Here is a 15617-nt window from a genome sequence, read left to right on the forward strand (position 1 = left end):
AGTCAAAAGTATGACTACGCTTCAGGTAAAATCCACTATCTAACTCCGTTAAGTTCCTATTCATTGATTCTTAATACATGATGTGATAAGATTTCATTTGAATGTTTTGCAGGATCGGTGAAAAGAAAGGAAGCTTGATAAGAAAGCAAGATGAATCTAATCACAAGAGATGGATCTCGATCGCATGGACTTGAAGATTGGATTTTGAGCTTAGATAGTTATGATAGAAATTTTCCTTTTACATAGTTTTCAATAGATTTTGCATTGTAAGGACAAATGTTTTTCTGCTGCTTTTATAAATAAAATAACTTTTGACTTATTTATTTATTTGTTTACTTCTTTGCAATGAAATCATTATGAAAATTGATGTTTGCATATTTCTACAACGAATGGATATGATTCTTAGTTATGTTATTTATTGAAATGTAGAGAATTTACCAAATAGGGAGAGTTTTTCATCACCCAAAGTTTCAATTGGACTGAAATTTGGAATCACGCAACTTGGTTGCATGATGAATGAGAAATTTCATATTTGGAAATTAGACAAATTCGTTGACAAAGTGTCAAGTGAAGGACTAGGAGATCGAGTACACAAAGTTGTGTGTTGATCAAGTTCACCATATGAGTAACAAAGATATTCGTCATGATTTACTAAAGGCTTAGTAAATATGATTACACTTACAAGATTAAGTGTAATTCTGAATTGATTAAAGGGTTTAGATCAATAGTAGAACGAATAAGAAGAATCAAGTAGGCAGAAAGATAGAAGTCTCTCCATTCTAAGAAGAAGGGAGAGTAGCTTTTATGCTTTATAATGGGTCTTAATGATTAAGAACCATATCTCGATTGATCCTCTAAGTGAGTCTTAGTACAATTGTATGTTTAAGAAGAGGAATCAAGGATTGAAGAAATGGTTAAATCAAGAAGTCTATCATAGTTCGTTCCAATAACAAGTCTTAAAGTTAAGATTGTGACAATGAGTGAAAAGTATTAAAGGTTTATAACATTCATCAAATGTGGAAAGTTGTGATGTCTTGGATAAGACAAAGGCCAACTAGGACCAATTTATGAAGTGTTTTGATAAAAGCTACACTAACTCTTGAATATTTGGTTGTCAACAAATGTTTATTGACAAGAGAATCTTATATGTCAAGGAGTCAGTGGAAGTCTTAATGGTCTTGAAAGGTTTCAAGAACAAATCAAATAAACCTTATCGATCATCACTAGCACACGAGTTGAGGTTTACAACCTATCGTGTTGACAATATTTTGATTCTGTGCTATTCCAATTGAGTTAATTATGCATGTGAGTCCTATGAGTTCTCATTTTGAACGCATAAAAGGCAAGGCACCTTAATCAATGAAAGGTACATTGATAGGAAAAGGTGAGCTGCTTAACTACTTGGAAGACGTGGTGGGCAGCTGTGCTACCATAAGGCAAGAAATCAAGATTAAGAAAGTTCGGTCCATGTGAGTTTGAATTTGTCATAAACTTTGTTTTTAACAAATTCACATGGATAGGAACATATACACCATTAAAATCTAAGTGTCATAAGATTTCCTCCTTCATGAAAATGATTGTGAGGAAATGCTTTCACTAAGAAAGATTTTAAGAAGATAGTGATTGTAAAGTTGCATTCTCGAATTCAATTATGGTTACGGTATCCCTTTCCATGATTTGAATTGTGAGGTTTGGCAATTAGTCTTAATAGTTTAGACACACATATGAACTATCTAAAGCAAAGGTGTATAAGCTTAAGAGGCCTTGATAAAAGATTATCAAAGCATTAAGTATTAGAAACATGGACTTAAGAAATTCAATAGGTATTGTTTTCTGAAAGTTAAGATGTTTGTGAATACATGTCGAAGCTAGTGCGAGCATAAGTGTTATGTTTTATAATAATCATCATGATAGTGGGAGCATAAATGTTATGATTGTATGATTATTAAGGTACGTATTGCAAGTTGGCAATATTAATTATAGAAAACAAGAGTTATACCTTGCAAAGTCGTAAAGGTTATAAAGTTGTTTTGCTATAATTAAGGGAGAGAATATTATGCTTTATTTCAAATCTAAAGGCTTAGGTTGAGAAATGTTAATAAATTTAGTCAAAGGTACATAGTGTGTTCTTAAAATTTCGATTATGATTACGGAATTCCTTTTCACAATTCGAAATTTGAGAACATAGAAAATAAAACATTGTGCATCGTGTCCCATACGCTTCGGGTATAGGATCGACTGAAAATGCTTTAATGTTTGACCATTCTAAAAATTTTCCAAATGTCTAGCGCATTTAGAGGGAAAAGGGACTAGAATTAGTTTTGACCAAAATAATTAAACAACTATAAAAGGACAATCCAAAGTTCGACAAGGATTGGTTGCTTGTGAGTAGTTGGAAGCATGGTATTGACCATATTGACATTATTATGAATAGATAAGATTGTATTAAAAATGAGTTGTCATATGGAAAATATGGAAGCGTGTCCATATTAGGAATTGAATATTGAAAATCTATGACTAGATTAGAAACTTTTATGCAAAAGGATGTTCAAAGGAATGTACTTTGAGTGAGAGACATCATATCTAAGGAATTATCTTGTAACAATATCCGTTAGAGAACTTTGTAATATCATTGGCAATAGTCTTTGTGACTTTGGTGCAGTGACATTACGAAAGAATCATTGCATAAAATGTTAGAATCTAGCATATTCTATAAGTGGCAAGAATTTGATATTCTTAAACTTATGAAAAATGGATTTGGAGTTGTGAAATGAGAATGATTGGAAATGTGTCCAATGTGATCTATTTCACAAAGTAAGAACCATAGGTAAACAATGTGTGCATGCTAGGAGCATGGGACAAGTGTAATAATTCAAGTAAGAAGTTGATTACACGAAACGACAAATAATAAGTAATCGATATGGTGATAAATAAAAGATGTTTTATTTGTGTTTCACTTTGCATGTTTTGACTTCCATAATAATTGAGTTTATTAAGAATAATCGAATTATTCAAACGGGCCACAGTCGTTCATATGTTGGAAGTAGATATGAATGAAGACTGTCGTGAATTGGTGTGTGGATTGTCTAAAAGAGTATTAGACATAAGCAAATGTTTGCTGCAACATTCATGAGTGCTTATGAATATGAATATGAGCATTGGATTAAACCCACGCTCGCTTGGATCACTCCATGAATTGTATCACTAGTGATTGGTGAGACGATAACATCTTATATTCTTGAAACCGAGATGTGTGAGTTGTATCTTGCTAATCGGTTGCACATTGATAATATGAAAATGCACTAGTAACTTGGTGTTATAAAACATATTATTGTGTGTGATTCGGTGAGTGAGTGCAAGCAAGCATTGTATCAAAGTTTATCCGTTCCTTTTATCCAAAGAAGGATAAAAGCGATATCTTTAGGCCCATCGATGGTTTAGTGATGACAAACGTAAATGCTCGGCCGGGCTAGGGCTAATTTGATTTGTTCAATTAGTCAGTCGTCATAAATTGGGAATCGAGAAATAGTACAAAGAGAATGATTAGAAATCATATCTCATACGATATCTAGAATGGAGGAATATATGATCCCTTATCTAAGGACACGCGTATCTGATAGGATCAGAGTTGACAGCGGCTTTGGAAAGCTACGATTGCAGATCAGGATCTGAAGTCATACGCAAAATAGTTATTAGACTTATCCAAGTAGGAGACAGTTGGATTAGTGTCTAAGTCCATAACTATTTTGGTATGTACTTGACCCGATGGTGCATGGTCCTTTTGGGTTGCCTTCACCAAAGCAACTTGATTGGAGAAATAAATAAAGAGAGAGAAGTTATTATGATTTATTAATATGTTATAAGAATAATATATTAAAGGAGAAATCATATTTGTTTAATTAATATTGGTCAATAATTAATTAGGAATTAATTTTGTGATCAAGTGTAATTAATTAAACTAGAGGAGCTGTTTTGTAATTATGTGATAGTTACAAAATAAGGTAAGGATTATCTTAAATATAGGGTGAACGAATTTAAGGAGATAATGCCTTAGAATTCGACTAGGATAAGGGTTTCTAAGACTTATCTTATGGTTACTTGGTGGGCAACCAACTAGATAAGGATAAAGACTAAAACCCTAATCTTTACACCTATATAAACCCCCCAAGGCTCATGAATTCGTCTAAGCCTTCCCAAGAAGTCCTAAGGACGAATTCCTACCTCTCTCCTCTCTCTTTATACCTTCTCCACTTGCTCTTGGTGTTTGTAAGCCATTAGAGGAGTGATACTTGTGACTCTAAGCCTTCCAAAGTCAATTCAAGGAGAAATTAGGATTGTTATTGCTACATAACAATCAAGGTAACATCTTAAACCTAATTATATGTTAATATCGATTTCCATATGCTATAATTAGGGTTTATAGTCTTGGATTCAAAGCATGTACAATAGATAAACCTAGATCCAAACATTAGGGTTTGTATGAGCACATAGGATGTCTTATGACCAAAACCCATCAATTTAGGCTTCTGGTTTTGGGTTGTGTTTGGACTGGATGGGTTTCGGCTTTGCTGGACTCTCTGAATAATTGGATTTGGGCCAAGTTTTGATAATGGATCTTGGATTAAGGCCCAATTGGAGAGTTAGGACCAATTTGGTAAATTAGGCTAATAATGGGCTTTGCATTAGGACTTTCAAGTCAAAGACTTGGTATTAAGCTTTGGCCCAATAAACAGAATGGACTTAATAAGTTGTGTGGACCCTTAGTCAAAATTGTTATGTTGTGTAATCACTTGGTTTTATTATATGGATAGTTTGGGATCATTGGTGAGCCAGCAATTCAGGAGTTCGACTCTTCAATTCAAATTTGACATTGCGAGGTGAGTTCTCCTCATTGTACTCAATGGTTTAAGGCACCAAGGCAGGCCTTTTGATTTTTTATTTATAATTGTTATTGTTATGATCTGTTAGATCGGTATCCTAGTAGATAGGATATTTATATGCTGATATGATATGTTAGCTCGATATCCTGATAGATAGGATGGTTATACACTAGTATGATCTATAGATCGGTATCCTGCTAGGTAGGATCGTTATATGCCGGTATGATACGTTAGCTCGGTATCCTGGTAGATAGGATGGTTATATGTTGGTATGATCTGTTAGATGGTATCCTGGTAGATTGGATGGTCATGTGCTAGTATGATCTGTTAGATTAGTATCCTGGTAGATAGGATGGTTATATGTTACTATGATCTGTTAGATCTGTATCCTAGTAGATCGGATGTGGCTATGCTTTGTGACCTATAGTTTAATCTGATTGTTTGTATGCTGGTAGGAGATTACATGTCATATGTGCACATGATTGATTGGTAGTTGAGGGTAATCCATCCCGAGGATGATAGGATCCTAGTATGTTGTCTTTATAGACTGTTATATGATTATCTGATATAGGTGCACATGTTTGATTGGTTATGTTGGCATTCCAACCCGATGGTTGATTGGACCCATAGTATGTTGGCATTCCAACCCGATGGTTGAGGGCCTGGGGTATTCCATCCCGATGGATGATTGGACCCATAGTATCCATTATATATGTATTGTGTGTGGGCATTCCAATCTGATGGTTATGGGACAACAGTATTCCATCGCGAGGATGATTGGACTCGTAGTATGTGGGCATTCCAACCCGATGGTTGAGGGCCTAGGGTATTCCATCATGATGGATGATTAGACACATAATATGTTTTTTGTTATTGTATGTGTATCGTTGTGTGTATGGGTATTTTGGGGGTAACTCACTAAGGTTTCGGGCTTACAGTTTCAATTTATTGTTTCAAGTTCAGCGGATGGCCGCGGGAAGGCAAAGGCGTGACCATACAATTCCTCGATTGATGAATATGATTTCTGGGAACTCTGATATTTAAAATATTTTGAAAAACAAATTGTAATAACTGAGTGGTTTTAAATGATTTAAAAGTTTTAAATTTGCTTGAATTTTATGGGTGTTACAGGTTGGTATCAGAGCCTTGGTTTGAGCGAATTGGAAGAACATTCGTGAGAATCGAGTCTCAAACTAGGGAAAAAGATTTTCGAAGTGATTTTTTTTTAAAATTGGTTTTCAAAATAAGTAGGAGAGGAGGAAAAGTGTACGATCAGTCGGATCCAGTAAGTAGACCCCAAAATACCATACAGCTATCTAATATTGTAATATGTTAGAACAGCATGCTAGTACTAGGCTAGGGATCTTCGGGAATTACATGATAGAATTGCCTGATTGCATGATGCATGCTAGCCTAGGGTTTTCCTTATATGACATTGATATCATTATTGTAGTTGCTTATGTATGTATCACGGCTATACATAATTAAGATTTTATAGCCTGAGAATGTTTGATTTAGCATTATTTTCTATTCTTGTTGATTATGGGATTAGGGTAGGATCAAATATTCGAAAGTATATAGGGTCCAACGTTATGTATGGCTAGCATACACTAGTGCTGCAGGGTTGGTGGAAGTTTCATGAATGGGTGGGTTGTGTGAGGTCGGGAGGCCAGTTACGATATATTTAGCATTCCTCTAGGAGTGAGGATTGAGCGCTCGCTATGATTATGTATATTTTTAGGGCGTTGTGATGATACTTGAGACAAATATGGGTAGGTATGGAAGCTAGTATGGGCTCATACTACTGAAAGCATAGGACCCATACGCGAGGCAAGGAAGTCACAACCCCAAGGGTTGGGTTGGGAGTTGGTCCCTTGTCATTATATGGATTATCAGAGATCTTTCTGGTGTCTTACCAGAATGGTAGTTACGAGACGTCTTGAGACCAGATCCAGGTTAGGATCGGAGGCTAGCGGCCAGGATAAGCCAACATTTTCAAAGGACCGTGTCAGTGAGATCATCCGTGCGGAGGTGATTAGAGTTGTTCGGGGACAGTTTTCGGAGATGTTTGGGTCTATTAAGACCGCCTTGGTTGGGTATTTCGATGAGCGCTATGCAACCATTGCCGAGACGGTTGCCACGGCAGCTTTAGCAGCTGTAACGACGGCAAGGGGAGGAGCTGGTCGAGTTTTCCAGTACTGGGACATATTCTGGTGAGCGGAGGGCTGAAGTTACCTGAGATCAGGGAGATATTATATATTTATTATATTATGCGGGCTGAGCGAGAGTGGATATCACAGGAGTGTATGGATTTAAGGCTTCGGGGGTTTTGCTCGAGGCCGGAATACGAGTCGCAGGGACTCCAGAAAGGAGTGATGATTATGTTCAGCTGGGGTTTTGTAGCTGGAAGTGGAATGGTTTAATTGATGGATTGGACTGTCGGTGTATAGGGAAAGGATTGTTCCCTTTCATTTTTTTGAGCTCGAAGGAGTGAGCAGGCTTGTGACCCTAGGATCAAGTTGTATTCCAGCTCAGGGTCAGTTGGTTGCAGGGATTGGCGACATTATTTCAGTGTCAGTGAGCGCAGGTGGGTCGATGTGGCATAAGTATTTTGTGAGGTTCGGTTTGCCTTGGATCTCTTGTATCGGGTGGTAAGGATTGCTTGTGCGACCTATTGCACTTTTGGGATTGTAGACTATGTTTGGGGAGCAGTTATAGCCCGGTTTAGGGTAGTGGTTGCTTCACTTACTGCAATTCAGTTGTGGACATTTGAGCAGGTGAGTGAGTCAGGGTGTGAACCCTGAATGGAATGGTTTCTAGAGCCCGAGATCGGGAGACTCGTTTGGAACACCTTTGGGAAAAAGGGGTATTATGTGGGAGGTCTGCGGACAGGGTTCCACGGGATGGTTATTCAGTATTGTTAGGAATAAGTGGTTTTAATAACCTTTATTGATTGGCAGATAAAGGCACCAAAGGAAGTAGCTCGCTGATGAGGTATTAGATGGAGTATTTGTCTTTTGACCTGCAGGACTTGAGTGAGGGGTCATTCAAGCATTAGTGATTGTCGGTTTCATTGGAATTCAAGAAGTGTTCATCTAGTTCTTAGAAGTGTGTGATCAATTGGGATTTGCTAGTAATGGAGCGCTAGTTAGAAGAGTTGGTTGTTATCAGATCAATCGTTGGAAAGTAAGAAAGATTGGGAATTCTCCAATTTTCATGAATTGTGAAGACTTAGTCGAATCTAAGTGGGGGAGAATCATCCCGGGATACAGAATCAGGAGCAATGTTGAAATGGGATAAGTTTCGCATCATTTTCATGAAGTAAGACAACCCGAGTGGAAGTTTGGGTTGAGGGTTGTGTGAGTTGGGAGTTCGGTAAAACTCCCTAGCATAAGAAACACGTTTTCTTGGTGCTTGATAGCAGAATTTGGGGAATCAGGTTGGAGTTCTAGTCATGAATTGAGTTCAGTTCGAGTTTTTGGTCAAGGGTGTGCTTGACACTGAGGGTTTTTGGATTGATAATTTGAGGGTTTTGTTAGCTACCAGAGCTCGTAAATATTTTCAGCACGAGTGTGTAGGTTATTTAGCGTATATGGTAGATACATGGGTCAGGGAACAGACCACAGATTTTCGAGAGGGTGGAAGATCGACATGAGGCTTAGGGTTAGGGTGGGGATAGAGTCCACGAAATGGATCTGGAGTTCGGAATCCCAAGTGGGTGAGAAAATTATGCATTGGAATGATCACTAGGAGGGGTGGTCCATGGAGATGCTCAATAATTTAGAGCGGTCCGGATTAACTGAAGGCTTGGTGAGGTAGTCCAGTCATGTTGAATACTCTGTATATGTTTGTAGATCTGTATGCGGGTATTGAGTATGTTGCTATGCTATAGAAATCACTAGGTTTGTCCCCAAATATTTATCATGGTGATCGAGTATACTGAAGACTTTGTATGGGTTTCGTTAGTTACATGATCAGGTTCTGAGCATTTGCTATGGGGTAGCAATTTGTTCTACAAGTGGATAGTGTAGGGTGAGGTTTCAGCACAGTGACACTTGTTGGTGTTGTGAAGGACATTGATTAGGCCTTCTTGGACAATGGATGAGATGATTATCTCTAGGATGGAGTATTGGACAACCGAAGTGATGACAATAGTGTCGATAATTTATCAGGAGCATTCCATTCATGAGCGGAGGTCCGGAGAGGGCATACCAGACTCATATTGTGGGGTCAGAGGCAATCTAGACCTATGCTGAGAACCATGTAAGGGTATTCCAGTTAGAGGTTGTGAGCATAGAGATTGTGTTGGTTATGTATCTTGTAGGAGTGTGTTCGGAATGGATGTATTGTTGAGATTCCACGGAGTTGCACTCAGTTGTGTTGAATCAGAGGATTGTGGATGAGATGCAAGGATTGATCCTTGGGTCTCAAGTTATGACTATACTCGGGTTATGTATTCAGTGGTATTCCATCCTGAGAATGATCGAACCCTATGATTGATTGGGCCAAACATGTGTGGGGATACGAGGGTATTCCATCCTAGGGATGACTGGACCCATCGTAGGCATGCCTGGTATTCCAGCCCGAGGCTGATTGGGCCAGGCATGAGTGTTCGTGTTTATTAGTGGATTGATTTTGTATTATGTTTTGGGGGCTAAAGGACGCATTATCTGTCAGCACAAAGGGGTTAACTTCATGAAGAGGGAAAGTTTGGTTTCCGATGCTTTGGATCATTAGGATTTTGTCTGGTTGGCCAGTAGTGGTGGGTATGTTGTTGGTGGTAATCGCTTGTAGGACTGTATTCTATGGATGTGATGGACGACAAGGAGAGACATGGTAGATTATCACCAGTAGTTGATAGACATCTTATCCGGATGGTCTATTAGGTGGCATGTTGTGCTTGATCGGGATGAGGCAGTCCTGTTCTATGCAGTATGCCAAGATACTCGGTGTGGACCGACGGTAAGTCGTAGGCTCAGGGGTTTAGCAGAAAATTATCCATGATTCTATTTTTGGGTAAGAACCTCAGGGTTCTAGGGTTGAATAGTCCGTTAGCAGCATTGGGAAGAGAACTAACGATGGTTAGTATGAGTGGTTTGTCAGGGAGCCAGACCGAATTTAGGTTTCCAGATTGTAGGCTTAGGCAGATTAAGGTTGTGTGTGCATTGGTTTATGGATTTTTCTTCTTTGGAATGAAAGGATTTCTATTGTATTTAGTCTCCTTCGGAAATTGTCGGATGTCATGGGTATGAGGTGCCCTAAGGATGTCATTTTGTCGGGCATGGTAAGGAATGATTTTGAGGACAAAATCGAATTAAAGTGGGGGAGAGTTCTAACATCCTATTTTTCCAGTAGCTTCAAATTCATCCCTCGGATTTGAATTAGGTCATTTTGGCCCTTGATTTAGAAGGAAGTGGCAAAAGGAGGCCCTAATGGCAAAATGGTAAGTTTGGAGACTTAAGTAGTACGACGGGCGTACATGTGGTCTTGAGACAACCCTTAAGTAGTATGACGGGCGTACAGGCGTACTTAAGTAGTACGATGGGCGTACGTGTGCTAGGATGGAACCCTAACTTTTAGGGTTTGTGGAGTATTTAAGCACCTTATGGTCTATACCCTCTTATCTCTTTTAGCCTCCACACCTCCCTCAGCCGTCTTGAGAGAACCCTAGCCTCCTAGTGACCATTCTTGAGCTTATAAGTGTGTGTTTGGTGCCTTCAAGAAGGAGCTTGTGCATCAAGGAGCCAAGGAGGGAAGATTGACGTGTGGATCTCGGTTCATCATCTGTTTTGGAAGCTCTAGAAGGTAAAAGTTTGGTACTTTATGCTTGTATGAGATAGATCTAGTCTGTAACACCCCAAAGTTTGGAAAGCCAAGAAAAGAAAGAAAAACCTCAAGTTTAAGGGGAGACTCGGCGAGTCCAAGCGGGATCCGGGTTGTGGTGTAAGCGACCGACTCGGCGAGTCGGCCAAGGAGACTCGACGAGTTGGGTCTAAGCGAGGAAAAACCCTAAATCCGAGATTTTGAGCCTGTTTAAGCGTCTCATTCTCTTTCCTAGGGTTCCTTTACTGCCTCTCTACCCCAGAACACCAAACTCTAGCCGCCATATCCGTTTTTGAGCTAGATCTTGCCTTGTAGAGTGCACTAAAGCTTGGAGAAGGAAGAAAAGCCTTGGAGGTGCAAGAAGGGACTGTAGATCCGAGATTGAGAAGACATTTCAGACCAGTTGGAGGTAATAAGCTGTTGCTTGGACTCCCTTTTTACCTAGATCTATTCTTCTATGTGAGTTTTGGTCATTGTTGGTATGATATGTAACCAATCCGAGTTGGAGGTTCGGATCTGAGGTTGCTACCTCATATCCATGTTTGTTTTGGTCTTGAATCCCCTAAAGTATCAGCCCTTGGTATGTTGAAGAAGTATGTTTGCCATAAACCCTAGTTTAGGGTGTTTTAAGCCTAGATCTCTTAATCTACACGTAAAGTTTGCCACTTTACGTGGGGGATAGTCCCTAGAAGTATGGATCTATGACTTGGAAACTCTGTTTGGCTTGAAAAGCCACTGCATGGATTGAGGACTGGATAGACTCGGCGAGTCCTTCGAGTGGACTTGGCGAGTAGCTTGAAGATGAGGAGGAACTCGACGAGTGGGATGAACAACTCGTCGAGTCGGATGAAGTTAGGCATAGACTCGGCGAGTTGGATGAGCAACTCGATGAGTTGGTTGAAGATTGTTTAGGACTCTGCGAGTCTGTTCTTGGACTCAGCGAGTCAGATCGCGAAACCCTAAACCCTTCGGGTTGGGGCTCGAATCAGTGAGTCGGGTGGTGACTCAGCGAGTTGGACAGGACAGGACTTGGAACTAGTTGGACTCGGCGAGTCATGGACTGACTCGGCGAGTCGAGTCGCGAATAAGAAAGACCCAGAACATATGAACTCGGCGAGTCAGTAGGTAGACTCGGCGAGTAGGGTTGACCCGGAAGGTTGACTTTGACCAGGATTTTGACCTAGTGACCTTTGGAGGTCAGTTGGACTAAGTGTTATATTGATATTGGTAGCTCGAGGAGCTAGTGGAGCAGCAGTAGAAGTCAGAGGTCAGGTAGCAATCAAAAGGATTAGCAGCAGCAGTTCAGCAGCATCAAGTGAGTTTCCTTCCAGTAGGGACGGGTCTAAGGCCACAATGCCGGCCCGTTCAGTTAGCAGTAGTTTCCGGACTTCGATTCGATGTAGTAGTTAGTATGTTTAATGCCTTCGTGGCTCAGACAGGATTTATGTGTTATGTGTTATGTGTTATGTGTTCCGGGCTACGGCCCGATGTAGTATGTAGTATATGTGTTCATGCTAGTTGATATGTTATGCTATGCTATGTTCAGTCAGTTTACGGACTTCGGTCCGATGCAGGGGCAAGGCCCCAGTTAGTCCGGACTTCGGTCCGATGCAGGGGACAAGGTCTCAGTCAGTTTCCGGACTTCGGTCCGATGCAGGGGGCAAGGCCCCAGTTAGTCCGGACTTCGGTCCGATGCAGGGGACAAGGTCCTAGTCGGTTTCCGGACTTCGGTCTAATACAGGGGGCAAGGCCCCAGTTAGTCCGGACTTCGGTCCGATGCAGGGGACAAGGTCCCAGTCAGTTTCCGGACTTCGGACCGATGTAGGGGGCAAGGCCCCAGTTAGTCCGGACATCGGTCCGATGCAGTGGGCAAGGCCCAGTATGTGCTTTATATGTTATTGAATGGTATGTGTTAGATTGGGGGAGCTCACTAAGCTTCGTGCTTACGGTTTTCAGTTTTGGTTTCAGTTACTCAATTTACAAAAAAAAAAAAGGGAGCTCGGGAAGTGCACACACCATAGTCAGATAGCCTGGGAATGTTTGACTCTGATAATGATATTATGTTTTGAATTAATACTCAAGAATTTATGTTATGACTTATGATACAGTTTTTCTAAATATGATTTTAGTAATGTTTTTTTTAGAAATTTTTGGGTTGTATTTTTGGGTCGATACAAGTTGGTATCAGAGCCTTGGTTTGAGGGATTTGGACATGCTCTCGAGCGTGTCTGGACTCAAACTGAGGAATTGGTATAAAGACTTTAAAAAAAATGAAAAGACGGTTTTGTAAGTTATGTTATGATTATCATTATTAGTTTCAGTTTCAGTTCAGTTTCAGTTTTAGTTTCAGCTTCAGTAGAACAGCATGCTAGAATAGGACTAAGGATCTAGGATGATGCCTTATGTGCCTGTTTTATGTGTTTCAGCTTGATAAGAATTGCATGCTAGTATTGAGTAGACAGTAGTAGGATAGCCTGTGTAGGTTATGCCTGATAGCATGAGCTTAGCATTGTATGCTAGTACAGTTTCTTGTTATGAGAATTGTTTTGCCTGAGTATGTTTCCTTTATCCGAATGTTGCTTGCTTTGTGCTTTGTGGGACTCTGAGTGATAGGAGTTAGCTATTAGGTGAATACGTCACATCACATGTGATCAGGGTTGGATAATCTCAGAGTGCTGGATTTGGCCCTACTGCGTAGCTCTCGTCTGAGTCCAACCGTTGTAGGGACGAGACTTTTACTCGAAGGATTATCCGAGCCTCATTACATGTGATGGTATTCAGGTGGTGGCTAATTGGCATTACAAGGAGGCCTTCAGCAGCTGAGGACTGTTTGGGTAGAGTCAGAGGTTCCCTAAGGCAAGCCTAGGATGGGAGTAGCAGAGATCAGTAGAAGAGTAAATGGGACTTGGTGGAGTTAAGGTAACTCTTGAGGAAAGTACGGGTAGATGTGGAAGGTAGTAGGGGCCCATACTACTGAAAGCAGAGGATCCGTACTCGATTCAAGAGGGGCCGAGGAAAAACCAAGGAACTAGTAAAGTGTGTGAAAGATCCCTCAGCGGTAGTGTGTAAATTGATCAGGAATTGTTATATTTTCAGCATGGTGACGTTGCGCAAGATATCAGTTGGCAGTTCAGGTGCAAGGGAGGGGTCTGGCTTGGGCTTTAGAGCCGGGCAGCTTGATGATCAGATGAGGGATTTCATTTCCGCAGAGATTATGCGCAACATCATTGATCAGACTCCAGTGATCTTCGGTTCGGTTAGAGAGGCCATTGTGGAGCTCATGGACAGTCATCTTGAGGCCTTTAAGGCTGGGATGGTTTCAGGACAGATTGGGGCTCGTCTAGGTCCCGAATCTTATGGAGTTCAGGGATCCATCAGGGAGGGAGATCCCATTTCTAGTTCCTGCCATCAGGGGGCAGGGGTGAGTGGGGCATTCTGTCTCCAAGAGAGACCTTTGCATGATTGGATAGTTGAGGAAGTTTCGCGAGCCATTCGTGAGGATCTGCCCGACATGGTTACAAGGACCACTGAAAGATTGATAGCGAGGCTCCAGGATCAGACAGCCGCTGTTCAGTCGGCAGGCGTTGCCGTTGGGGTAACGCAGGAGCGAGAGTCGGGCAGGGGGTCGGAAAGGAAGAGGAAAATGGATGAGACTCAGGTAGCCACAGGTTCAGGTAAAAGGCCCAAGGGTTCGGATTTGAGGACGAGGAACTACCAGAGCCGCAGTCGATGCGGGAAGTGCAGAAGGACGCACATGGGTGTGTGCATGCGTAGGAGTGGTGGCGATGCCGGATGTTTCAAGTGCGGCCAGATTGGCCATTTTAGCAGGGATTTCATTATTACCATCGCCCAGGGACTTGATCCGATATGTTTCCATTGCAGTCAGAGGGGCCACAAGAAGGCCCACTGTCCGAGTTTGTATTCAGCAGGGCAGGCGCCAGCTCCTGCCCTTGAGACTTTAAGTACCGTCAGTGGTTGTCGAGGCCGGGCAAGGGTGCCTACGGCTCAGAGCCGAGTTTCTCCGGTAGATTTCAGCAGGGATTCGAGCAGCACTGAGTAATGGAGGTATGAAACTTTGTTTTTTTCTGTCAGCTTATGTTATGATTATATTGTTATGGTTCTGCATCAATTGTGGTATAAGTGTTGTGTTATGGAGTGGCTTGCTTGTGATTATGTTATATGCCATTTGCATACCTCGGATAATTGGTTGGTAGTTAGGGGATGTGCTCTTATGGAGAAGGTTTCGGAGGATGCAGTAACTGTAGCATGGTTGGGAGAGATTTGGTTTGTTTCGCTAGTTCGGAGTGGTTAGTGTTTGGGATGGATTGGTTAAATTCCTACCTGGCGGGCTTGGGTTCCCCAGTAGAAGTTTTGGAATGGTAGTAAAGGTCAGGATCTCTTTTGAATGTGAAGCAGCAAGGGGTAAGCAAGATCGAAGTGGGGGAGAACCCTCCGAGTATACATGGATAAGAGTCACGTAGACCCAGAATGAGTGCGCGGCCTCTGAGAAGAAGTGGTTGTAGCACAGTGATGGATGGATTGAGAAGTTCAGAATTGGGAGTTCGAGAACTTTTCCGAGCAGTTAGTTCATGTAATGGAGATGGTTAGAAGCTGGTTGGGAATCCAGTATTTGAGGACCACCTGTAAAGGCTCAAGTGAGTCGGAATGAGGATCTGGAGAAACGGTTAGCAGGAGATGTCTTCGTATTAGTAGCCGGTGGCAGAGCCAGCATGCAAGATTATGTGGATTCAGGAGTTGGGAACTTGGAAACTTCCCAACAATAGCTTCTTATATTTGGATTAGTAGACGGTTGGTTCGGGAACCAAGCCGAAGAGTTCCTCGACGAAGCGCTGAGCATTCAAGGATATAGGATGTCGAGGATAATGCAGTAATTCAAAGACTGAGAGCTGGTTT

Source organism: Lactuca saligna, chromosome 4, assembly GCF_052625555.1.
Source record: "Lactuca saligna cultivar CGN05327 chromosome 4, ASM5262555v1, whole genome shotgun sequence".
Classification (NCBI taxonomy): domain Eukaryota; kingdom Viridiplantae; phylum Streptophyta; class Magnoliopsida; order Asterales; family Asteraceae; genus Lactuca; species Lactuca saligna.